Source organism: Geotrypetes seraphini, chromosome 8 (genome assembly GCF_902459505.1).
Source record: "Geotrypetes seraphini chromosome 8, aGeoSer1.1, whole genome shotgun sequence".
Classification (NCBI taxonomy): Eukaryota; Metazoa; Chordata; class Amphibia; order Gymnophiona; family Dermophiidae; genus Geotrypetes; species Geotrypetes seraphini.
This window is the reverse complement of record NC_047091.1, coordinates 100,360,111-100,386,513: the sequence shown is the minus strand read 5'-3', so window position 1 is coordinate 100,386,513 and position 26,403 is coordinate 100,360,111. Positions and strand designations below refer to the sequence as shown.

General features: G+C 43.6%; 1 protein-coding gene across 1 annotated transcript in view; it reads left to right on the top strand.

Annotated features, from left to right (window-relative positions):
* Nucleotides 1-26,403, top strand: part of PDE4C (phosphodiesterase 4C) — a 707,892-nt gene that overhangs the window by 35,826 nt on the left and 645,663 nt on the right. The window lies entirely within an intron of this gene.

The window sequence follows — 26,403 nt, the reverse complement described above, 5'->3', positions numbered from 1 at the left end:
CAGTCAGGGTTTCAGGATACTCATGAATATACATGAGATAGATTTGCATATAGAGGAAGTAATGAATGCATATTATCTCATGCATGCTCATTATGGATATCCTGAAAACCTAACTGGTTTGGTGTGCTCCAAGGACTGGATTGAGAACCCATGCTTCAGAGTAAATATTTCAGAGTCTAGAGATGACAAGTTACCCCGTTTCTAGGCTGGAGACTTTTTGGTCAGTTCTGGTTTTAAATTTACATCTCAAAGCAGTGTGGGATTTGTAGTGCCTGATCATGCACACTAAAATCAGTGCTGCAAGTCCCATAATGTACCAGAATGGGGTAGTCAGAAATCCTAAAATCTCCAGCCTGGAACTGGGTAACAAGGCATTTCTGATGGACCAATGCTCAGAACTCTGATGCTAAATGGAAAAGGGCCAGGAAATACTATGAGAACAGCACAGGAAAATAACTTCTTAATGCTCAACACTAATAGTATGCAAATTATATGCACACTGTTAAACACTGAGCATTGGGAAGTTGGAGGAAAGGTGGGAGAAGAGAGATATGATAGAGACTTATAGGGTTGCAATATGGCTGCAGAAAAAGGAGAACAGATAGAGACATCTGGGTTTTACTTCCATTGAAAACAATGGAAGTAAAACCTGGATGTCTCAATCCGCCCTCCTTTTTCTGGAGCCATATTATAACCCTATAAATCAGGGATAGGGAACTCCAGTCCTCGAGAGCCATATTCCAGTCGGGTTTTCAGGATTTCCCCAATGAATATGCATTGAAATCAGTGCATGCAAATAGATCTCATGCATATTCATTGGGGAAATCCTGAAAAACCGACTGGAATACAGCTCTCGAGGACCGGAGTTCCCTACCCCTGCTATAAATCAGTGATTCCCAACCCTGTCCTGGAGGACCACTAGGCCAGTTGGGTTTTCAGAATAGCCCTGAATATGCATGGAGCAGATTTGCATGCCTGACACCTCCATTATATGCAGATCTCTCTCATGCAAATTCATTAGGGCTATCCTGAAAACCCGACTGGCCTGGTGGTCTTCCAGGACAGGGTTGGGAACCACTGCTATAAATACCTATGTGGCATAAATGCGCATGAGGCAAAGATCTTTCATTTGAAAGAAAGCTCCAGAATGAGAGGGCATAGGATGAAGTTAAGAGGTGATAGACTTAGGAGTAATCTAAGGAAATACTTTTTTACAGAAAGGGTGGGAGATGCATGGAATAGTCTCCTAGTAGAGGTGGTGGAGACCAAAGACTGTGTCTGAATTCAAAAAAGTGTGGTAAAGGCACATGGGTTCTCTTAGGGAGAATAGGAGATAGTGGATGCTGCAGATGGACAGGTTGGATGGGCCATATATGCCTGGTGCATGCACACTCCAGGAGTTGTATGTGCTAGGGGATGAGAAAAGCTGATATGAAAGGACTGGGAGAGGGACCTTGGAGCGATAGTGTCTGAGGATCTCAGGACTGCAAAACAATATGGCAAAAGCCAGAAGTATGCTGGGCTGCATGGAGAGATGAATCGCCAGCAGAGAAAGGGAAGTGTTGCTGCCCCTGTACAAGTCATTGGTGAGGTCCCACTTGGAATACTGCGTATAGTTCTGAAAGCTGTAAGGATGTAAGACTTGAAGTGATCCATTGGAAGGTGACAAAAATGATATCAGGATTGTACAAAGAGATGTACGAGAAGAGGCTCGAATACTTGAATATGTATGCCCTAGACTAGAGGAAAGATGGGATAGAGGAGATATGATATAGATCATGGGTGCCCACACTTTTTGGGCTTGCGAGATACTTTTAAAATGACCAAGTAAAAATTATCTACCAACAATAAAATTTAAGAAAAACTCAAAGCACACTGTACGCAGAGAAAATGTTAATTGTCATTTATATTCCGGGTTTTTTTTTCAGAGGTCAAGGCAAATGACTCTATACAATGTCACCTCAGTAATAACTATACAAAAATAGACAAATATACCCCCTCCCTTTTTACTAAACCGCGATAGTGTTTTTTAGTGCAGGGAGCTGCGCCGAATGCCCCGCACTGCTTTCAACGCTCATAGGCTCCCTGCGCTAAAAACTGCTATTGCGTTTAGTAAAAGGGGGCCATAATGCAAAGTATAGACAGCAGATATAAATTCTCAAAATGGACATATTTTGATCACTAAATTGAAAATAAATCATTTTTACTACCTTTGTTGTGTGATGATTTCATGAGTCTCTGGTTGCACTTTCTTCTTCTGACTGTGCATCTAATATTTCTTCCCTTCTTTCAGCCTCCTGTATGCTTCCTCTCCTCCAGACCGCATTTCCTCCCCCAAATTTTTCTTCCTCTCTCTCTGCCCCCTCCCCTTTCTTTTTTTTCTCCCTGCCCCTTCTTTCTTTCTGTCTCCCTGCCCCCCTTTCTTTCTGTCTCCCTGCCTGCCCCCTTTCATTCTTTGTCTTTCTTTCTTCCTGCCCTCCTCAAAACCACCGCTGCCACCATCGGGGAACAGGCCCTCAAGCCACCGCCACCGAGTTCTGAGCTCTCCCTGTTTCCTGACGACATAAACAGGATGCAGAAGGGTCGGGCCGAGCAGCCTTCTCCCCCCCTCCCCCCCAAAGTCCATTCTGACATTGAAGAGGAAGTTCTGGGCCAGCCAGGCAGTGATTGGCTGGCCCAGAACTTCCTCTCCAATGTCAGAATGGAAATTGTGGGAGAGGGGGAGGGGAAAAGCAGGTTGGCCCGGCGTTTCTGCATCCTGTTTACACCATTGGGAAGCAGGTAGAATGTGAAAGCAATGCGAGTCTATCACGGAGCCTGGGATGGGCTCTGCAGTCGAATCACATTGCCTTCGCGATCTACTGGTCAATCGAGATTGACCTTTTTGTCACCCCCGATATAGATGTTTAAGTACTTGAATGGTATTAATCTACAAACAAATCTTTTCCAGCGATGGAGAAGTGGTAAAACTGGAGGACATAATATGAGGCTGTGGGGTGGTAGACTTAGGAGTAACACCAGGAAATACTTTTTCATGGAGAGGTGGTGTAGGCAAAAATGCATGGGATAGACACAAAAGAGCCTTAAAAAGAAAGAAGATAATATCAACACAAAACTTGACAGATCAACAGCTATAATTTTGTTTATAGTGGTGCTTGGATGGCAGCCCTGGAAGTGGGGAAAGTGGGACCGATGCCAGACAGCCTTCTATTGTCTTTATCCCATATATGGCAAGATAGATCGAGATGGGCTGGCATTTGCTTTGACAGCGACTCCAGCAGTGGGGCAGTGTAGCCGATGCCGGGTGGACAACTACATTCTGTTCTCTTATATAGCAGGATGGATCAGGAGCAGGTATGCATATTTTATACTACATTCACTTCATTCGAGTATAAATATTGCCTATCTTGGGAGGAGGGGAAGACATTTTATAGTGGAACTTAGTAAGTCAAATGGATAATTACTGGCTTGTGGGCTCAACATTGCCTTGAGAATGAGTGTGACTGTTGAGCAGACTGGATGGACCACCGCCGTCATTTGCTATAGCTACGTGATGCTGGGTTCTGTGTTAGGAGTCACCACGTAGGAAAAGGATCTAGGTGTCATTGTTGATGATACGTTGAAACCCTCAGCTCAATGTGCAGCATCGGCTAAGAAACCAAATAGAACGTTAGGAAATTATCAGGAAAGGAATGGAAACCAAAGATGAAAATGTTATAATGCCCTTCTATCGCTCCATGGTACAGCCACAACTTGAATACTGGGTGCAGTTCCGATCACTGTATCTCAAAAAAGATATACCGGAATTAGAAAAGGTACAAAGAAGGGTGACACAAATAATAAAAGGGGTGGGATTGCTTTCCTATGAGGAAAGGCTAAAGTGGCTAGGGCTCTTCAGGTTGAAGAAGAGATGGCTTAGTGGTGATATGATAGAGGTCTATAATATATTAAGTTGAGTGGAAAGGGTAGATGTGAATTGCTTGTTCCCTCTTTCCAAAAATACTAGGACTAGGAGGGGCATACGATGAAGCTACTAAGTAGTAGATTTAAAACAAACTGGAAAATATATTTCTTCACACAACATGTAATTAAACTCTGGAATTTGTTGCCTGAGAATGTGGTGAAATCAGTTAGGAGGAGGAGTGTGTGGCGCAGTGGTTGGAACTACAGCCTCAGCACCCTGGGGTTGTGGGTTCAAACCCGTGCTGCTCCTTGTGACCCTGGGCAAGTCACTCAGTCCTCCATAGCCTCAGGTACGTTAGATAGATTGTGAGCCCACCGGGACAGGTAGGGAAACATACTTGAGTACCTGATTGTAAAACCGCTTAGATAATCTTGATAGGCGGTATATAAAAACCTAATAAACTTAGCTTTGTGGGGTTTGAAAAAGACTTGGATAATTTCCTAAAAGAGAAGTCCATAGGCCATTATTGAGATGGCTTGGGGAAATCCACTATTCCTAGGGCAAGCAGCATAAAATCTGTTTTACTACTTGGGATCTAGCTAGGTACTTGGAACCTGGGTTGGCTACTGTTGGAAACAGGATACTGGGCTTGTTGGACTTTTGGTCTGTCCCAGTATAGCAATTCTTATGTTATACAAGAGTTATGTGGTAACTTCTGCTCTTGTGCGCATGTGCCAGGCAAACCTGAAGGTAAACCATAGGTTGGTGCCTGTTTTCTGCACCTTTAAATATAAACTTTCTAAATTTTTTTCTCTACTTGAAAGGCTTATATTTAAGCTGGAAATGGGCGCCAATATGTGCTTTCCGTTTGGAGTTTGCTATGATTCGCACATATTCATCTCACTGCCTTTGCTAGCATTTAAAGACTTGCTTCTTCTACATTAAATAAAAAACCAGGAGATTTTTGTGCTGGACATCAAAGGGGTGTTTTTCCTTCAATTCCCATGTAAATGTAGGGTTAAAATGAGCGAGAGAATGTATGTATTTTTGGACCCAGATCATTTAAAGAATTTCTTAAAGGCAAAGCAACCTCCAGTTCCTATAGCTGTATCCACCCCCTCTGATTGTGATATTAATCTCGCGATATAAAAATGTTACCTAAATGGTCCAAAAAAGGAAAATTTCTGTTTTGAAATTATGTTGTTTTTTATCCTCCAAGATTTCTGTAATTTTGTCTCTTCTCTACTTATTTCTTTTTTCCTTAAATTGAGGTTAATATAGAGTTACACTTTTGTCTTATTGCCTTAACTAATTGCTATTGGAGTTTTTCTAGTGTTATCTATTTTCTTTATCAAGTGTGGATAATCCTTCAAACACCCTAATATCTGCTTGCATTAGGACATTTCAGCTTGCATTTTCAACTTGGTAAAAGCGACTTTGTTTTGTGCGCCGTTCTCTAAGCATGGGAGCGAATAGGAAATGACTACATTTGCACTAACCTTTGGTACACACATTGGGCTGGATTCTCTAATGTCGCTGATAAAGTCTGACGGGATGCTGTCATGGCCGTAAATGTAACGATTTCAAAAAGATAAGTCATTCTCGAAGAACCACGCATGCCAATGAGGTTCATGGAGGGTTGCCAAATTTTCATGAGATGAGATGTTGGTGATAGCAATTGGCACATGCGTACAATAGTCCACAGAAAGAGGTGTAAATGTGCGCATGGGCCAGAAAAAGCGATGCCTTAAGGCACATATATTGTAGGCGTGCCTTATTGGGGTGCCATATATGCAGATGTCATAGGCGCGTGTCACATGTGGCTGTAGCTTTTAGGCTGCTACGTCATTGTGTCAATCATAGGTGTGCCAGTGCTATTGGATGGAGGGGAAGGGAGGGGAGGTACAAGCATCAGCTTTCAACAAGCAGGCATAAGACACGCCTTTAATACACATGCTTTTGAGATTGTTTTTCCCCAAAACTATTATACTACTATAATTTAAGTGCATGTTGTTTTTTAAAAATTTTTTTATCATGGACTACAGTGTGAAACACACATGAGACACACTTTTCCGGTAATTTTGGGTTGGCAAAAACCAGTGCTGCGCTTGGAGAGTCACCTGCCGATAATAGAGAATTGCTTAGAATGCTCATTTAAATATTAAAGGCTAAGTAAGTGTTGAGAATCCATCCCGTTGACTCTCGTGCTACAGCCCTCTGAGCTGTCTGCACTGACTAAAAATGGTGCTATCTGGCGCTAATCACCTCTAGTGCAGGCATCAGCTTTTGAGCTTCTTCCTTTGAGAGTCACGGAAGCTGTGAAGAAGATATGGGTGGGTGTTTTAACATATGGATCTGGAATGGCCGAGTTGCACCCCTATAACCCAACTCTCCCCACCCTTTTCTTACCTTTAAACTGTGGCACAGTGGTAAGAGCTACAGCCTTAGCACCCCTGAAGTTGTGGGTTCAAATCCCACGCTCCTCCTTGTGACCCTGGGCAAGTCACTCAGTTCAATACTCCAAACACCCAGGGGCTATATTCACTTGTTCCCTAATTTAAAGTAATTAACGTTCAATGTACAGTAGTGTTATGCTGTCATAATGTATTCAGCTCAAAGGTACCTTTGAGCTGAATACATTATGATAGCATAACAATATATTGAAAGTTAATCCTTTTTAATTAGGGAACAAGTGCATATAGCCCCTGGGTGTTTAGAGTATTGGATTGTTGGTTTCCGTGGGATCAGTGGCGTACCAAGGGTGGACGAGGGGAGGGGGGTGGTCTGCCCTGGGTGCCAGCACTAGGGAGGTGCATAGCCATCCGGGTCCGGATCCAGAACGTCCTGCCCTACTGTTGAAAAAGACCTGCACCTCAGCGCGGCTGCTGGTGCACCCCCTCCGATGTACTTGCTCTGTAGTAGAGTCGGCAACCGCGCTGAGGTGCAAGAAGGTCCTGCGATGAGTATGTCTGATGGCTCTACTCCAGAAGAAGTAAGTTACGTCGGAGGGGGTGGACCCGGCAGACACAGGGAGTTGCGGCAAGTTCCCACGATGACTGCGTCTGCCGGGACCACCCCCTCCGACGTAGGCTCCGATTGTGAGCTTGCCAGGACAGAGAGGGAAAAGTGATTGAGTACCTGAATGTAAAACCACTTAGGCTATAAGTGGTATATAAATATAGTACTAAAAATAAAAAATAATTGACAAAATTAGACTTAAAGAATCTTAGCAGTAGTAACTACAATAATTAGGCAATAGACACTTCATTGATGGGAAAACCAGGCCACACCTTTGTTTATTGGGAAAATGCAATTGATAAACAATTCACAAGCAACACCTCCAAGCTACAAACATAGTGCAACGTGACAAATACTTAATTGTAGCACCCTGGCCCTGCCATGTGAGCTAGAACCTCGGGGTAGGCATGCACCTCTATGTAGGGTTATCAGACGTCTGGGACATGTCCTCTTTTTGAGGACTGGATTTCCAAAACCCAGCAGTTGGCCCAGGCTTTTGAAGTTCTGAGCTTGGAGGCCGCATCTGGAAGCCTTTGCGCACATGTGGCTGTCACCGTGATGATGTCATATGCACATGTGTGTGACATTATTGGGTCGACGTCCGCGCAAGCGCGAAGGCTTCCAAATGTGGCCTTTGTGCACGGGGAAGTTCGTGTGGGGGCTAGGGTTATGAGATGTCCAGATTTCACCGGACACGTTCTCCTTTCGAGGACATGTCTAGGGGTCTAGATGGCTTTTCAAAACCTGGCACTTTGTCCGGGTTTTGGAAAGCCTCCTCAAATCGCGTTGAACAGGGAGGAAGTTCGCGCATGCTCGGATTTCATGCGATGATGTCCTCTCTGTCTGACAAGAACAGTCAGCGGGGGCGGGTCTAAGGGTCCGGATTTTCCGATTGGATAATCTGGCAACCCTATCTAGGCCCCCTTTCTGGGTCACCTGACCCAAAGAAATCCATTCATCCAAGCTCACTTCCAAATAACTGCTCATCACTCGATGAGACTGGGGGTAGGCATGGACCAGCATGCCCCCTTTCTACATCACCTGACCTCAAATGGATCCGCTCACCTGAGCTCACATCCAAATAACTGCTCATTACCTGATGAGCCAAAAATCTTGTAGCTTAGGATTACCACAGCTGCAACAATCCATAGATCCAGCACCACCCTCCACACTAAACCCCAACACAAAAGTGGAGGCAGTTAGGAGGGAAAGTCACCTCTGAGACATAAAGAAGGACCCTGTGCCTTGGAGGCAAGGGTCTTTATACTCCCCACCCATAATTCCTTGCCTCTGCCTTGCTGCCTAATCATTTAAAAACCTACAGGCGGGAAGCTGAGTTTGACTCGCACTTACTCGCTGCCTCTTTACTTGCAGATAGGACTCCATGGGTGACTAACTTAGGACATCCAGCCCACTGTTTAGGTCACCCATCGAGACCAGCTCTTGGGCTCTTTAAAAGGAATGAATACACCTGAGAAGTGTGTGTGTGCACTGCTTTCCTGGGCCCTTTGTTAGCAAAAGATCTAAATGTCATAATTGCTCAAAAATGCTACATGTCTTTCCTGGTTTCTTTCTTTCAAAGAGAGCTGTGCTGACCTGCAAGGTTTCCCCAGAAATGTTACCCAAAGTCAAAGAAATACAGCGTTATTATACTTTACGGGAAGCAAAAGGATGAGAGTCACTTTTTCATCTGAGAGAAAACCATTTGTGCTGTAGCCTTTTTAAATTCGCCTGGCGTCTGTTTTATTGAATCCAATCAATGTAAACAGAACACTGTATATGTGCTCTCTCTGGGAACGGGGTCTGCCACAGTAACAGTCAAAAAGTCAGGGAGAGAAGCAGCAGGGACAGCAACCAGCTGAACTTAATCAGAAAGGAAAAGAAAGCTGTAGAACCACAAACCGGATTTAAAAAAAAAAAAAAAAAAGATGAATCCTGGGATTTTTCAGAGCCGCAGGGTGGCAGAATGTGGTTCCCAATTCAGGGAAACAAATTTCGATTCGATTCGATTTAGCCGATTGAATTGATTTTTTTCAATTCAATTTGATTCACTTCTCCTGCCCAATAGGGTGTTTTTTTCAAACGTCTTGGTGGGTTTATTTTGTAGCCTCTTCACCCACCCCAGCCCCCTTTGCCCTCTCCAGCCCTATGCCAGTACTGTAGTGTAAACAAAATAAACAAAAAAGACTTTCCCTTTCTCCGTTAGGTCTTAGCTCACGCTCGCTGTCTAACACCAGCTCTGGCAGGATACACATTTCAAATCTGACATAGTGTAATCACAAAATAGAAAATAAAATTATTTTTTCTACCTTTTGTTGTCTGGTCATTTTATTATTCAGATCATGTTGGTCCCAGGCTCTGGTTTCTGTTTGTCTTTGGTTAACTCGCTCACCAGGGTCTCCTGCCCATTTGACATTTTCTTTTTTTTCCGTGCTCACCATCCATCACCCATCTCTGTACCTTCCCTTCCACTGCCATATCCAACATTTCTGTTTCTTTCCCACTGTCTACCATCTCTCTCTTTCTCTCTCCCTGCCTTGTGCCCTGGGTCAAACCTCTCTATTCCCCTCCATGCAGCATCTTTCCCTTCCTTCCCTCCAATTTCATGTGCACCATTTCTTTCTACCCTTGCATCATCTCTCCCTGCCCTCTACCCCTATTTCCAAAATGTCTCCTTCTCTCTTTTCCATACGTCTCCCTCCCCTCCACCATATGCAGGATCTCTCTCTCTCACCCCTTTTTACCTCTGTTACATCTCTCCCTTCCTCTCCTCCATCCTATCTCCACCAATTCTTTCTCTCTCCTCTCCTTTCTCCCCCATGTACAGCAGCTTTCTATCTCTCCTATCCCTCTGTGCAGCAGCTTTCCTTCTTCCTATCCCCCTTTGCAGAAGCTTTTCATCTCTCCTTCCCATATCCCTGTGCAGCAGCTTTTCATCCCTCCTATTCCCCTGTGCAGCACTTCCCGACTGACCCCCCATCTCTCTTCGGGCCTCCTAAAGTAGCAGCAGTGGTGGTGGTGACCAGCTTGGCAGAGGCAGCGTGGTGAACAGGCTTCTTGTGGCCTGCTCGTCAGGGCTTCCCTCTGCCATGTCATCAGTGATATCATCAGTGACATGGCAGAGGGAAGGCCCCGGCGGGGCAGACCAGGAGAAGCCTGTTCACCACACTGCCTCTGCCAAGTCGGTCACTGCTACCACTGCTGCTACTTTAGGAGGCCTGGAGGCATGCCAGGAGTCAGGACTCACTGAATCGATGAGTCTGATTTTTTTAGAAAGTGAATCAATTCAAATCGATTCACCAAGGTGACTTAGTGAATCAATTGGAATCGGCAAATCAGGTTCAAACATGAGCTTTACCAGACCTCTTCGTGGCATAAGCTTCCCCTCACCTTTCTTTGTAGGTCAGGAACATAACAGGCAGCTTTTTCCCCTGTTGGGAGATATATACTGTATTTTTATTTGACACTTGAAAAAGAGAACATTGGATTTGTTTATGGTATTTGTGCTGTAGAACAGAATAGCAGATTATTCTACTGTATATCCAGTAGCAAAAGTGTATTTTTCATGATGCCTGTGCTGTATAATAGAACCATGAATTACTGTATCATAGCACTTTCGGGGTGCTTCCTATTGTGTTGATAATGTAGAGCAGAATCAAGGCTTATTGCACTGCAGGCACTAGGTTGCATTTTCCACAGCATCTGTGCTCTTTAAAATACAGTAGAACAGCAGCTTTCCTGTCAGACAGGAGACACCCAGCAGTTTGGATGCCCCATACCTTGCTTGTGATTTGACCTCGTGTCCCTGCTTTTCATAGATGAGGCTGGGAAGCATATGAAGAGCCCTTTCCATATAAGCAGCAGAGAAACCCTTCCTGGGTAGCTTTTCTTTTTTTTTTTTGCCATGGTGCAACAATGAACCAGCCACTGTGTAGCCTTTCCTAATGGAGCTCATCCATCACATCGTCTCCTCCCTAGACACCTATATGAGGCATACTGCTGGCATTTTTATGAGTTCCAAGGAGCTCATCAGCTAATGTTTAACTGGAATGAGGGCTGGTAGGGTGCTTGGAGTTTTCACGCTGCCTAGCCATTAACAATCTGAGAAAGATGGGAGAGAAGATTTCTGACACCCTGTACTTCCTGTACAAATGTCCCTGTATACAGCATACCGGAAGATTCTATAATGTTGTGTGCACATTTTCACACTTAGGGGTAATTTTACTAAGCTGGGGGGTAAACAGTAACATGCGCTTACCTTAGGTTAAAATGCTTTACCGTGGGGCATGCTCAGATGTTCCACAGAAATTTTGGCATTGGCGTTCACTACCCAAGTGCTAAAAACTAGATGTTATTTTATTTTTTTACCACTGGGGGTGGAGAGTAGGCGTGTGCTGCATTAATAAATTGGTGAAATTACAATGCTGTGCACTGAGGCCCAGATTTTCTATATGACGCCGATATCGGCAGCCACCTAAAAATCAGCCGCCAATCAGGTGTAAATCATGGGACGATGCTGTATAGTAAATCGCGTCTCTGGGAAAAATAGGCACCGGAAATGCAGGCCGGGTTTTTCCAGGCCTACCTTTCCGGTGCCTATCTTTGTCATGAATTGCACCTATGAAGGTTCTTTACATCACCTAACGCCACTTCTGGTGTTAACCACTCCCATAGTGGCATTAAACGCCATCAAGCTGGTACGTATTATTATCTTTGCTGTTTTTTGCCATTTTAAACAGCATTTGTCAATTAACTTAGAAGCCAGTAGGGCACCTACCAATGCCTATTTTTAGTCGCTATTTCTAGAATTTCCCCTTGACTGATTAGCACATGAGCCCTTACCGCTTACAAAGTAGTTGGCAGTAGGGGCCCCAAGTACCTAGTAGTAGAATACTACTACTATTACTATTAATTATTTCTATAGCGCTACCAGACGCACGCAGCGCTGCCCAGAGTCACGAAGAGTAAGAAAACAGTCCCTGCTCAAAAGAGCTTACAATCTAAACAGGCAAGACAGACAAACAGGATGTCATGGATACAGTTAAGGGGAACGGTTAATCAGCTGGCTGGGTTGGAGGGCAGAGGGGAGTACAGAACAATAAAGCCATTGTGGCATCACTGATGAGGTTGGCTCTTATTGGTGGAATGAGGTATTATGACATCACAGTCTCTGCTCTGCTTCCCAAAGACTGAAACTCTTCACGCTGCTACTACTATTACTATTAATTATTTCTATAGCGCTACCAGACGCACGCAGCGCTGCCCAGAGTCACGAAGAGTAAGAAAACAGTCCCTGCTCGAAAGAGCTTACAATCTAAACAGACAAGACAGACAAACAGGATGTCATGGATACAATTAAGGGGAATGGTTAATCAGCGAGCTGGGTTGGAGGGCAGAGGAGTAGGGTTAAGGATTGAAAGCTACAGTATATCAAAAAGTGGTTATATATATATTTATCCCTGCCTGTCTTATAAAAAAATAAGATATTTTCTGAGTTGTGGTCCTGTCATTTCTATTGTATACTGGCGCTACATGTCTCAAAATGCAAACGGAGTAGGTGAGTCTAAAGCTGGGGGCAGAAAGGGAAGCACTGTGGGTACTGGTACAGAGATCTTAGGAGTGTGGTAAGTAGTGGAAGCTTCTGATTTGAACATCTTTCCTCATCAATTTGTGGAAAAAAATCAATTTCTGACTCATTTGCCCTATTCCAGGGCTAATTAATGTTTGGGGCAGGGGTTCTAAACCCAGTCCTTGAGAGACACCAAGCCAGCCAGGTTTTCAGGATATCCACATTGAACATGCATGAGATAAATTTGCATGCACTATCCCAATTGAATGCAAATCCTGAAAACCTGACTGCTCGGTGTGTCCTGAGGAATGGATTGAGAACCACTAAGGTGATTGGTCACCTTAGACCACCTGGCTTCACATTTTAAGTGGACAGGGGAGCCAGTCCTGATTTTAACCTGTTGCATGCTGGCAGATATAGTTCCTACTCTTTTCAGAGCATTCAACAGGGAAATCAAAATCCTGAAAACCTGACTGGCTGGGTGCTCTGAGAACTGGTTTAAGAACCCCTGATCTAACTCCAGCATTCTGTTTTATCTGTCTATATGTTCCACTTCCGCTTACACCTTATGCTATCTATTCAAAGATTTTAGGAGTAAATATTCAGCTGGCACCAGTCGGCAATATCCCCAGATATTCAATGCTGGGAGATATCCGGGTACCAGCACTGAATGTCTGGGTGAACTTGACCAGCTAACACCTGTGCAGTTAAGTGCATTATTCAGCATCTAACCACATATAAATTTGAATGTGTTTTATGAGGTCCTATTTATACAGTTACCTTCTGCATTTAAGTACTGGATATTGACACAACCGCACAAGTGCCAACTCTGCCCCTGAACCACCCTATATATTAGCTGGTTTCCGCTTAAGGGCTCTGTATATTCAGTGGATCTAATTTTCCTGGTTATTTAAGTCACTTTGAATATCAATCCCTTAATGTGGATTGTGTCAGCATTGTAAGTAGCATACTATTACCGTACTGTTATTTGAACAATTTACTGCTGCAATTGCCTATATCTGGCTTATTTTTGCAGTACACTGCCTTGGATGAATTTCTTCAAAAATCTCAGCCAGACAGGTTTTTAGAATTCTGATTTCACTATTGAATGGCCTACGAAGAGCAGGAACTACTTCTGCCTGCATGCAATGGGGCAAAAACCAGGATTGGCTCCTCTGACCATTTCAAATGCAAAGCCAAGTGGTCACCTTAGACTAGGGTTATCATATTTTCTTCTGTGAAACCCAAGACACATGACCCTGCCCTGTCCCGCCTCCAGCCCCGCCCTGTTCCATCACAGCCCCACCCAGTTCTGCTTGCAGCCCTGCCCAATTCTGCCCCCAGCCCTGCCCTGTTCCGCTCCCAGCCTCACCCCATATAGCCTCCTCTCTTCCCCAATGAGTTCCAGCCATATCTAGAACATGCGCGGGTGTGTGTGATGTCATCTGTGCAAGCTCAGAGGCCCTCCAGATGTTGCCAGAGCTCGTTGGGGCTTTCTAAAACCCGGACAAATGCTGGGTTTTGGAAAGTCTGTCCAGGAGCTCGGACAGACCTCTAAAAAGAGGGCAGGTCCAGGTTTTCCTAGATATCTGGTAACCCTACCTTAGACCAGTGGTGGAGGAGTAGCCTAATGGTTTAGTGCTGTGGCCTGAAATTCTGAGTTGCTGAATTTGTTTCCCTCTGTAGCTTCTTGTGACTCTGGGCATACTGGCATAGTAAAGGGAGGGGCAGACCGCCCCAGGCACTGCCTTGGCGGCAGCAATGGTACCTCTCCTCTTTCCCCCAATACTTCTTCAAATTCTTGTCAGCTGCGAGCAACATCTCTTATCCGCTGCTCATGCCAGCCTCATCTCTCCCTCTGACATCACGTCCTTCTTGCAGGGACCAGGAAGTGATGTCAGAGGGAAGGATGAGACCGGTGCAAGCAGCAGGTAAGAGATGCCACTTGCAGCCGGCGAAGACTTGAGGTATAGGGTGGAGAGGGTCATGGGGAAGAGTGTATTGGGGGAGCGCACAGTGCAGCAATGCCAGGTGACTCTTCCCTAGGCGCAAGCTACCCTCGCTGCGCCTCTTTCCTGAGCAAGTCACAGGCAGGTGATATATTAAATCTCATCCCTTTTCATTAAATTGCTTTGAGTGCTAGTGCATGTTTAGCACAAGAAAAAGGCCTGCTGCAAGATGTGTTAAAAGTATTTTATGGTAGTTTGCCTCTTAGTGCGAGCTAATCACATGCTATTTTTTTTTTTTTTTAATTTTTTGAGAGGGGGTGTGACATAAGTGTGGAAGCATTATCCAGCTATTGCATTCTGGTTAGTGCACACTAACTGGATAACACAGGCAGGCCAGATTAATTCGTCAAGGGCCCCTAGGCACACAAGTACACTGGGCCCCCTGCCCCGCCCCACCCCACCATGCGCCCAGGCGGAAACAGGAAGCTGCGTCAGAGGGAAGCTTTGGGCAAGCAGCAGCGCTTGCACAATTACAGTTCCTGTTGCCTTTCTTACCCGCGTTGCTTGCTTGTCTTACTTTCCATCGATGGGGGATTCCTTCGATGGGGGAGGGCTGCGTTGCCGATTGGGGTAGGGCCTGCATTGCCGATCGGGGGGGGAGGGGGGGTGCGTTACCGATCGATGCTGGAGGGGCCCATCGCCCATCCATTGAAACTCAGGAGTGGAAGATTTCATAGTGACACCAGGAAGTATTTCTTCACCAAAAGAGTGGTCGACAATTGAAATAGCCTTCCAATTCAGGTAATTGAGGCCAGCAGCGTGTTGGATTTTAAGAGAAAATGGGATAGGCATGTGGGATCGCTTCAAGGAAGAAATTAGGGGATGGGTTAGTAGAGTGGGCAGACTTGGGCCGTGGCCCATTGCTGCCGTCATCTTCTATGTTTCTATGTTTGGAAAAAGCAATGTTGATGCCCTCCTTCATCGGGCCCCCCTGACCATATCGGGCCCTGGGCACGTGCCTACTTGGCCTATTGGTTAATCCTGCCCTGAACACAGGAGAACTTAGCACCTTCTAAATAGGAGACAATAAGGCCCGGATTCTGTAAGGCACCTCCGGGAGCCAAGGGAGGCCCACAAACCCGCCTAAGGCTAAGCAGTAGCCTTAGGCGAACCTAGGCTGGCCTACATTGTAAGTAGACGTGGCCGCTATACTTAATCGCAGCAAGGGATCTCCCTGCCGTGATTAGTAAAGTGGCCGCGGCTGCGGCCGCCAGTCTCCCCCCTTCCCCTAAACAAACGAGGCAGGAGGGATGCCCAATCCCTCCTGCTGAAAGACCCCCCCCACCTGCCTCCGATGATTGCCGGCAGGAGTGTTCCCAACCCCTCCTGCCGGTAGGCTCCCCCCCTCCCGACAATCGCCTGTGTCCTTTTTTTGCATGAATAATGCACTAATGCAAACATTAGCACATGAGCTACAAAAGAGAAAAAGAAAAAGCTTTAAAAATAGGCTACGGTACATCTGGGCTTAGCACATGAGACAGTCCCGCATTAGCATGTACTAAATCCAGATTTTGCTGCGGTTTATTAAAAAGGCCTCTAAATATGTAAATAAATTCTGAATCTTCATGCATCCCTTTTCAGGGTGATTTTGATGAAGTACAAACTCTATTGCTTAACAGAAAATAGCATTGTGTAGACCAGTGTTTCCTAACCCTCTCCTAGAGGCATTTTCAACCAGTCAGTCAGGTTTTCAAGCTTCCTATAATGAATAAGCATAGGAATTTTATCCATTTCTTATGAGGGTGAATAAAAAATGAAAACCAATTGTTAAATTACGCGATAACTGAAACTTAGCTAGCAAAATGCAACATATGTACTTGTACATTGTCTGATGGATAATTCATCAACGCACAGTGCAGCCCTCGGCCTTTAGTCATGTGGCAGCCATGAGGTCAGAAACATGGACGCTCCATTGCAAGATTGCACCATCGAAAAACAACGTGCAGTAGTGTGCTTTCTTTGGGCAGAGAGAGTGAAACCTGCAGAAATTCAGTGTTGGATATTTACTCAGTATGAACATAGCACCAGGAATCAACAAAAGGTTTATGAATGGGTAAAAAGGTTGAAAGCGGGAAGAACAGGTGTAACCAACGAAGGTCGTTCTGGTCACCCATCAACATTGCGCACAAAAGAGCACATTGACTGGGCGGATGCCTTGATTCGAGAAGACCAATGGATAACAGTGTCTCAATTGGCTGCACATTTGGATATCAGCTATGGATCTGCATTTGCTGTAATGCATGATGCCTTGGAATACAGAAAAGTCTGCGTACGATGAGTTCCCACACAACTTACTGATCTGCACAAGCAACAGTGTATGGAGGAATAGACCCAGTTCCTGAGCCGGTATGAAGAAGATCCAAGTATTCTGGAGAGAACTGTTACCAGCGATGTGACTTGGGTTCATCACTGAGACCTGGAGAGCAAAAGACAAAGCATAATAAAGTAAAGGAAGCGTTGCTCTCCTGGCTTCGGGAGCAGCCGAAAAACTTCTCTGCAGGAATACAGAAGCTAGCTGAATGATACAACAAATGTATCATCTTTCATGGGGACTATGTGGAAAAGTGGCCCAATTATATTCTGAATAAATAATTATTTAGTACTAATATATTTACGAAACAAAACAATCTTAATTGCTGTACGAAAACCAGCATAGCTAAGTATATACAAGTAGTCGTAGGCAGTGAATGCCATAGTTTAACTGCACAATAGGAGAATAACATGGCAATTTTTTTTTTTTTTTAAGATTTTACACCCTTATAAGATGGAAGAATTAGTTTTAATTGATTATGTGTTCCATGTCTAGGATGAAAAAAAAAATTGATAAGATGGTACATCTAACCCATGAAGGATCTTAAATATGCAGCTTAAATTTAATCCTAGCATCAACTGACAGCCAGTGAAAATGTATATACCAAGGTGTAACTCTCAATTTTTTTCAGTGAACAAATCAATTGAATAGCAGCATTTTGGACTGTTCATAATTTCTTCATCAGGCATTTAGAGCAACCCTAAAAAATGTTGTTGCAATAGTCTAGTTTGCAAACCAAAAGAAAAGGCAAGTCTGATGTCTAAACCAATAGAACCAATTTTATTAGATAAATCTTTTCCCAATTAGGATTCGGCATATGACCCTTCCTCAGGAGACACTGAAATTTGGTTAAGTAAGCAAGTGATGGAAGAGCAAATAATCAGCCAACCTGTAACATAAATAATGCTCAAATTACAATGTCTCAGTGAAGGACAGGTGCAAATTGTGAGATAAGATAAAAACTAGATTTAAAAAAAATCCTTCAAGTTCATGCCTGAGGTTGCCCGCCACCATAGTCTAGTTTTGTCAGGATCAATCCTGTACTATCAACTTGAACTGATCTTGATGAAAGTATTTTTGAATTCTTCTATATATTGGAGATATGTTGCAGGCAAATCTATCTTGTGTATAATCCTGAACTTATAACTGACTAGGTGTGCCTCCAGGAGGACCTATAAATATATTTAAAAGGGCAGGGGTTTTGGGCAGCATTTTTAATTTTTGAACATATGGTAATTTCTGGAGAACCTGTTCCCTCTGATTCTAGCAATCAATTTAAAAACTTTTTTTTTTTTTTTTTTGCAGTTTTGTAAAAAAAAATAAATTAGATGAACTTTTGTGAGATTCTTAATTCCATTTCATGATAAAAATAATTTTTGTGTTGCTGCAACCAGGCTTTTCAGGGCCTTCCTGCTTACAGCTGAGGAGTATCAAAATTCAGAGCCAGGAGAAGCCCTGAAATCACAATTAGATTTAGCCTGCAGGTCATGTAAAAGTCACTCCTGAAGTACAGGGTGCCCCAAAAGTCACTACTGTACACACTTTTAATAAATTCTTAAAAATTACACAAGAAACTGAGTTTATTCATATTCTTAGCATCAACAAAAGAGTCATTGCAGTTTTACTTGCTAGGCTTGCCATCACTTTCCATTGCCTCAAAGACTCTAGTACCAGCTTCCACTTCTCAAACCTTTAACTCTTGTGAAGCCTTGAAACACCAAACGCATCTTCTGAAGCGATCCTCATCCTAATGTTCTACCACTCCCCATTTACCTTCCTTTTTTATTAATTTTACTTCAATGTATTTAAAAAAACCTTTTCCTCCCCAACTTCCTTTTTGTTCCACATATGTCAATGTGAATCCGTCTACGGTAGTATTTTTAATATTTGATAAAATATTGCTTTTATTTACCTATTTTAATTGTTTTCTTCAATCTTTTTATATTATACACCATTTAGACACTTGTTTTGATAGACGGTATATCAAAAATAAAGAAACTTGAAACTAGTTGTATATTTCCACATGATTGCCTCCATTTTCGATAACTTTTAGCCACCTTTGGATGCTTACAAAAACTGCAAAGCCTAACTATTCTTTTGCAGATGGCATCAAGTCTCTCCGAATGACACCTAGAATGAAATAGAAAAAAAAAAAAAAGTGTGTACTAAATTTTGGGACACCCTGTATTTTATTGTAAAGTGAGGGGTTCCTGCTCCCTGGGAAAAACAAAATGAAATGAAGCTAATGCCTGGCAAATAGACAAGAGAAGATGAAAATGCCAGAAGATCGCCCTGGAAGGAATTTCATTAAAAAAAACCCCCCAAAGATAACCATGCAAGCCTTGTGACAGTATCTTTGAACACAGCAAACACAATTGTTTTAACAGAGTAAATATTCATTTGGTTTTAGCTCACACATTTTCACTGAGACGGATTAATATTGGCTATACAGACCAGTAGTGGTTAAACTGGTTGTCAAAGCTCCCCCCCCAGGTCAGGTTTTTAGCGTATGTGTGAACAATGAGCACAATCTATTCTATACAGTATCTGTATACTCTGGAGGGCATGCATGTAAATCTTTTTCATGGATATTCATTAAGGATAGTGTGAAAACGCAAAAGACAGAGGATACGGAGGAAAACTGGAAGACTCATTTGAGCACATTGATGAAAAACTGGGGCTACCTCTTCATGCCTGCAGCAGTGGTACACCAAGGGGGGGAGGACCGCCCCGGGTGCACGGCCCAAGGGGGTGCACAGCCGGCCACCTTCCCTATTCTGCCGCTGCTGATTTCCTTAACCAGCAGCAGCGTCAGTAAAAAGGGGTTTCCACGGTGAAGGGGCACATATATTCCTTGTAAGTTTTGTTTTTCCTGTCACAAAAAAAAAAAACAACTTACAAGGAATATATGTGCCCCTTCACACGGGTGCTCACTCCGGCAGTTCTTCAGCTCCTGGACAGCTCCCCTGCTCAAAGCCACGGGCATCGGCTCCTTGCGTGATCCATGGCTGCGTCGGAAGCATTCCCTCTGACGTCACAACGTCAGAGAGAAGGCTTCCGACGCAGCCACGGATCGGGTGAGGTGTAGATGCCCGCGACTTTCAGCAGGGGAACCGGCCAGAAGAAAACTGTTGTTGCTGCACAGGGAAAGGGGGGGGGGTGTCGAAATGTTGCTGCTGAACAGGGAAGGGGGGTGCGTAGAAATGTTACACAGGCAATGGGGGGGGGGGGGGGGTTGAAATGCTGCACAGGCAAGGGGGGAGAAATGCTGCTGCACAGGGAAGGGGGGAGAAAAATGCTGCTGCTGCTGCAGCACCCAATTGGGGAGAGAGAAGGAAAGAGGGAGAAGGAAGACAAGGGAAAGGAACCAGAGATGCCAAGACCATGGGAGGGAGGGAAAGGAAAAAAGGAAAGGAGATACCAGACCATGGAGGAGAAGGAAGAAATGCCATGGCATGGGGGAGGGAAGGGAAGGAGATAGAGATACCAGATCATGGTGTGGAATGGGAAGGAAGGAAAGGAGAAGAGAAAGAGAGAGATGCCAAAGTATAGGGGAGGGGGTGAAGCTGAAATGAATCATGTGCAAAGGAGAGAATGGACACAAGATATACAGTTTATTGAAGGGACATAGAAAGAGGGAAGATACCATATGGAAGAGAGAGAGGGTGGACAGTAGATGGAAGGGGCAGAGAGAGTGTGGGCAGTAGATGAAAGGGGTAGAGAAAGAGGGCAGAAGCTGGGTGGAAGGGGCAAAGAGAGGGCAGATGTTGCATGGAAGGGAGACAGGACAAACGCTGTATAGAAAGAAGAGAGCAAAGAGAAGATGATTAAAGCAGAAATGACAAAAGGTAGAAAGATTTTTTTGTTGCTTTACTTAGAATCAAGTAGTATTGTAACTGTATTGATAAAAGTTTATAAATAGGAAATGGAAATAAGGCAATTTTTTGGACTAAACCTCTTTCCTCAGGTCAGGACAGGATACCATAACAGCAGTACACTGTACTGTTCTGAAAGCTAATTGAAAAATGGATTAGTCCAATAAAATGGTATTTTCTTATTTCTCATTATTTGTTTTATATTTATTTGTGAATTTGTAAAGTGATGATTGTTATGTAGCAGTTTTTTCAAATTTACATCTACTGTCTTTATATTTTGCACAGTATTAGGGGACATGTGTCACTGTTTTTGTGGTATTGCACTGTATGCAGAGTCTGGTTTCTTGGTGGTTCAGTTTAACTTTTGTCTACATATTTCTATTTTAGTTTGTGATTATTCCATATTGGGCGAGGGTGTATCTCTGTTCTGTGTGTATGAAAAGGACATAGTTTTCAGTTGGCATTGACTGCAGGATCAATTGACTGTGCGGGATTTGACTTGTTTAGTTTTACAATGTTTATTGTCACAAACCCGAGCCCAATGCCGGCCTTGTGCCAGTTAAACCCCGGAGAAAACATCCCCTGAAACTAGTCCGGGCTAATCACTGTGTCCCTGATAGGCAGGAACAAGACCAGGAAGCACAGGCTGTGTTCAGACCCGCTTTAGAACACAGCCTGGTGAAAACTGGCAAGGCCCCTTTAAATCCTCCATTTTGTGAGAAGCTGGCTAAACAGGGAAGAAGGCAGCCTCAGCTGAAGGAAGTCCAGCCCCTGAGTAGGACTGGGCCTGGTACAGCAGCCTTGCAGCATTTGGAGAGCTGGCTGTCCAGGAGAAGGGGAGATATTGGAGAAGCTCTCAGGTGGAAGGAGCCTCCAATTCCTCCAGAGCCAAAGGATATTGAAATGCTGGACTCTGAACCAGAAAGAACAACCCTGGTAAACCCAGATTATGAAGCAATGGATTGCAGTGCTTTACCAGAGGTGGGATTGATTGAAGAAATGGATATTAATTAGTTTGAGTTGCTTTCTGAGTTTATATTTTTTTGAATGTTTCCATTTCTGCTGTACAAAAAGTATTTTCCTTGAGCATGCTAGCTAAAGGGATGTATGCTAGGGAAGGGTTTTACTTTGATGAGAAGTTTTTTTTTTCTCTTTTTGCCAAGATGGCTGCTGTGAAAAGAACTTCAGCAATTTCTTTTCATACAGTGTGAATATCCTGAAAGCTGGGGCAGGATTTGCCCAGCACCTTAGTGAATTGTTTGCAGGTTATTTTGCTTTTGATAACAAGGAGCCAATTTGACAAATCCATCAGCCTTCTGCCACTGCTTTTGAAAGGGCAGCGCTGCACATGGCAGTGTGACATAGTTTGTTTGTCAATTTACCAGTAAGACTCTGGGAGAGTCAAGGACTGTCGGAGACTCTGTTATACCTGGGACATTGATAAAAGAACTTTGGGAAAGTTATCCAGACCAGGCTGGTAATTACAATATTTTGTTTCATGATTATGACCAAGACCTTTTGAGTACATTTTCTTTTTATGCATTTTTGCTTGGACCTGTTCAGTTGAACAATAAATTTGATTTCTTTATTTCATTACTTACCTGTATGAGGTCATTCTGTTTTATTCACATAGGATAAGTTTATTCACAACAGGGACTTCCTCCCTCTTGGGGAAGCACGCTGGGGAGAATATTTTAAGCATGGGCCGGTTACCGCAAGCCTCGAGGGCCGGCCACGCTATAATATGTTGGTGTTCTAGTGCTCACTGCAATGTTTAAGATGCTGCCTTTTCCTAGATACACTCTTGTGCGATATGTGGATTATTACTAAAAATCATATTTTTCATATAGATGGGGGGGAGGGGGTGTCAAAAAAATGATGGGCCCCGGGTGTCACATATGCTAGATACGCCACTGGCCTACAGTAGGGCAAAATAAGGACTGTTCTGCAATTATTTATCTATTTATTTAAAAAAATTTCTATCCCACTTATCTACTAAGCGGGTAACAATTATTACATACATAAAATAAAACAAACTCCATACATTCATCAATACATATTAAAATCTGTTCCCTTTAAACATGCTATCTTCTAGTAGTCAAACTATTGTGACATCTGCTGATTTAAACGATCAGTTCTGAAATGGCCTTACAAATAAACATGATCCCAAGCACTGAAAAAAAAATTGCTGTATCTAAAGCAGGCGTGTCAAAGTCCCTCCTTGAGGGCTGCAATCCAGTCGGGTTTTCAGGATTTCCCCAATGAATATGCATGAGATCTATTAGCATACAATGAAAGCAGTGCATGCAAATAGATCTCATGCATATTCATTGAGGAAATCCTGAAAACCCGACTGGATTGCGGTCCTCTAGGAGGGACTTTGACACCCCTGATCTAAAGAGTCCTCTGTTTCAGGAGTCTCATTTTTTTTTTTTTTTAACTTTTTTATGCTGGAAATGAACGAGTATCTGTGCTACATTATAAAGACATAAACAGAATGGAGTCGGTTTGTCGTAACACATATGGGGACAGACTTAATGATCTCAGTATGTATACTTTGGAGGAAAGGCAAGAGAAGGAGATGTGTTAGAGACATTTAAATACTTACAGGGCATAAATGTATAGGAGGTGAGTCTCTTTCATTTGAATGGAAGCAGAATGAGGGGGCGTAGGATGAAGGGGAAAGGGGATATGCTTGGAAGTAACCTGAGAAAATACTTTTTCACAGAAAGGATAGTGAATTCATGGAGGTGGAGGTGGTGGAGATAAAAACTGTATCAGAATTCAAGAAAGCTTGGGACAACTAAGGGAAAGAAAGGCGTAGTAGATGGCATAGATCAGTGTCTCTCAAACTGTGTGCCACGGCACAGTGGTGTGCCCCGAAGAGATTCCAGGTATGCCAAGAGAGATTCCAGAATTTTACTTTATTTAAAAAAAAATTTCTTCATAAGTATACACTAGATTAGAATAGATGACATGTAAGTCACATAAGCAGGAGTCTGTCAATGTTAAGAGCGTCTGTGTGCGTAAGGATGCAACCACCCAGATAAACATCATTCTTTGACGTGATTGGTCCTTGAAAACTAACGGCAAGTAATTATATTTTTATTTTTATGCAGTAGTTATCCTCCTAACTCGAGCAACAAAGGCTTCGTCACCGCTTAGGTCTTCTTATCTTTGCGAACTTGGATTTACAGCTCTGAGAACGACTGAGAGGGTAGATGATGAAATGTTTGTTTGCGTGTCGGCTATCGAGCCACATTTTGAGTTAATTTGCACAAAAAAGAAGAAGCACATCCATCGCTTTGATTAGCAATTCTCTTCCATTTACTTTTGAAAATTTATTTTCTGATCAAGCACAATAAAATTCATGGGATAAACTTCAATTCTCACAGTTTTTCCAACTTTGGGTTTTTCTGGACAACCCTGCTATACTTACCCCACCCCCTTTTACATAACCGCAAAAGCGGTTTTTAGTGCTAACCAGTGCGCTGAATGCTCTTGCTGCTCCTGATGCTCATAGGAACTCTGTGAGCGTTGGAGTAGCACAGAACATTCAACGCGCCGGCTAGCGCTGAAAAAACGCTTATGTGGTTTTGTAAAACGGAGGGTTACTCTTGCTATTATTTAAAGCAGGATCATGCAGAGCAAATGTGACAGGATATGGTCAGCAAGGTTTTGGTAGCTAGCAAGAGTTGGGGGCCTTGGTGGGCCATTGGCAGCACCTGCCTTAGCTAAATAGTCAAGTAAATGCACAGATGCAGGTTGAGGGATTGGCTTTCCTGATATTTGTATGGAAATGGCTTCATTCTGTTGCCTCAGGAAGTTGTGTGCAGGTTATGCATAAACTGCTCTTTCAGTCCTTCTAATTTAAGAAGCAGGATACACTGGGGAGACGCGAAAGCAAGGGAAGGTTATAAGGTTTGAAACCTGTTTACTTCAGCTAATAAAATCTAAATTCCAGTACTAATTGGAAGGCCAGGTCTGGATGCTAGTGCCTCTGGGAGGGAGAGAGCTGACAGGTGAGGGGGATTGTTTGCCTTTAGCAGAACTAACAAGCAAGAAGCAATTTTTAAAAGGGAGATTTTCAGCACACATAGGCATACTGAGGGCAGGATTCTCAAAACTCGCCAGTAAAATCTGGCGAGTCGATGTAGTGGCTGTAGTGGGAGAGATTTGTCTTTTACGGGTGATTCTCAGCATAATGGCATGCAAATTATATGCACACTATTTATGCAGAGAATTGCCAATAAAGTGGGTGGAGTAGTTGTGCCTGACGTTTACTTGGAAGATTAATTGCTAGGTACAACTCCTCCCTCCTGTCAAGGCTGCTCTCCCTGCCCCTATCAACTAAGCCGCAGGTCTCCCCGAGTACGAGTCCAGAGCTTGCAGGAATGGGGCAGGGATAGGAAAAGAACTCACTGGGACGGGACAGGAAAATGAGTTCCCACGGGGATGGGGAAAAATTTGTCCCCGTGTCATTCTCTACTCTTCAGCATGGAGAAGAGACAGCTCAGGGGTGATATGATAGAGGTCTATAATATACTAAGTGGAGTAGAAAGGGTAGATGTGAATTGTTTGTTCCCTCTTTCCAAAAATACTAGGACTAGGGGATATATGATTAAGCTACTAAGTAGTAGATTTAAAACAAACCAGAGAAAATATTTATTCACACAACATGTAATTAAACTCTGGAATTTGTTGCTGGTGAAATCAGTTAGCTTAGCGGGATTTTAAAAAAGCTTGGATAATTTCCTAAAAGAGAAGTCCATAGGCCATTATTGAGATGGTTTGGGGAAATCCACTGCTTATTTCTATAAGCAGCATAAAATCTGTTTTACTACTTGGGATTTAGGTACTTGAGAAATGTTGGATATGGTAGTAGAGGGGTGGGAGAGGTACACCCTGGATCCCCCTCACTCTCTTTCTTTCTCCACTCCCTTTACAGCTAGGGAGGGAGTGAGAGAAAGAGAGATTGTGGACGGTGTGAGAGAGAGGGAGACATGTTGCATATGGGGGTGGATGAAAGATGAAGAAATGCTGTGCAGGAGGGGGAGGGGAAAAAGTGGGAGAATGATCCAGGATAGAAGGGAGTGAGGATGCTGTAAAATGGGAGGGTGGGAAGAGAAAAATGCTAGACCATGGTAGGAGGAACCAATGGACAGCAACCACTTGAAGAAGAATTTGCAGAAGACAGGAAAATGGAAAACTTGATGGAAAAATAAATCTCCAGGCAACAAAGGTAATAAAAGGAATTTTTTGACTGAAATAAGGTAGCTTTAGGAAATATACCGTATACAGCCTAAGGCTGCATTTTGATTTTATTTCTCCAGTGTTGAAGTACTTGCTGACCCTTGCTGTAGCTGGTGGGGATCCCCAAGTACCGCCTGCTGAAGACCTCCTCCAAAGGTGGACAAAACTCCCCTCCAAGCAGAGCAGTCACTGGCAGCATCCCTGAGCCACTGACATGCCAACTTATGTGACTCAGAGACGCTGCATCTGCCTGCCAAGCTTGGCAAAGGGGACCCTTGGCCTTCTTTTCAGTGAGCTGATGTGCAGCAGCGCCTAGGTTTCTCCACATTTGATTAGCTATGGTTCATCTCTACTCATTGGACCCCTGAGGAAGGTGTTTTACTGAAACACAGCTCGTGTTAGGTCCGTTCAATACAAATGTGGATAGTGTTTTAAGTTTTCTTGAAAAAATAAAACAAAGGTCT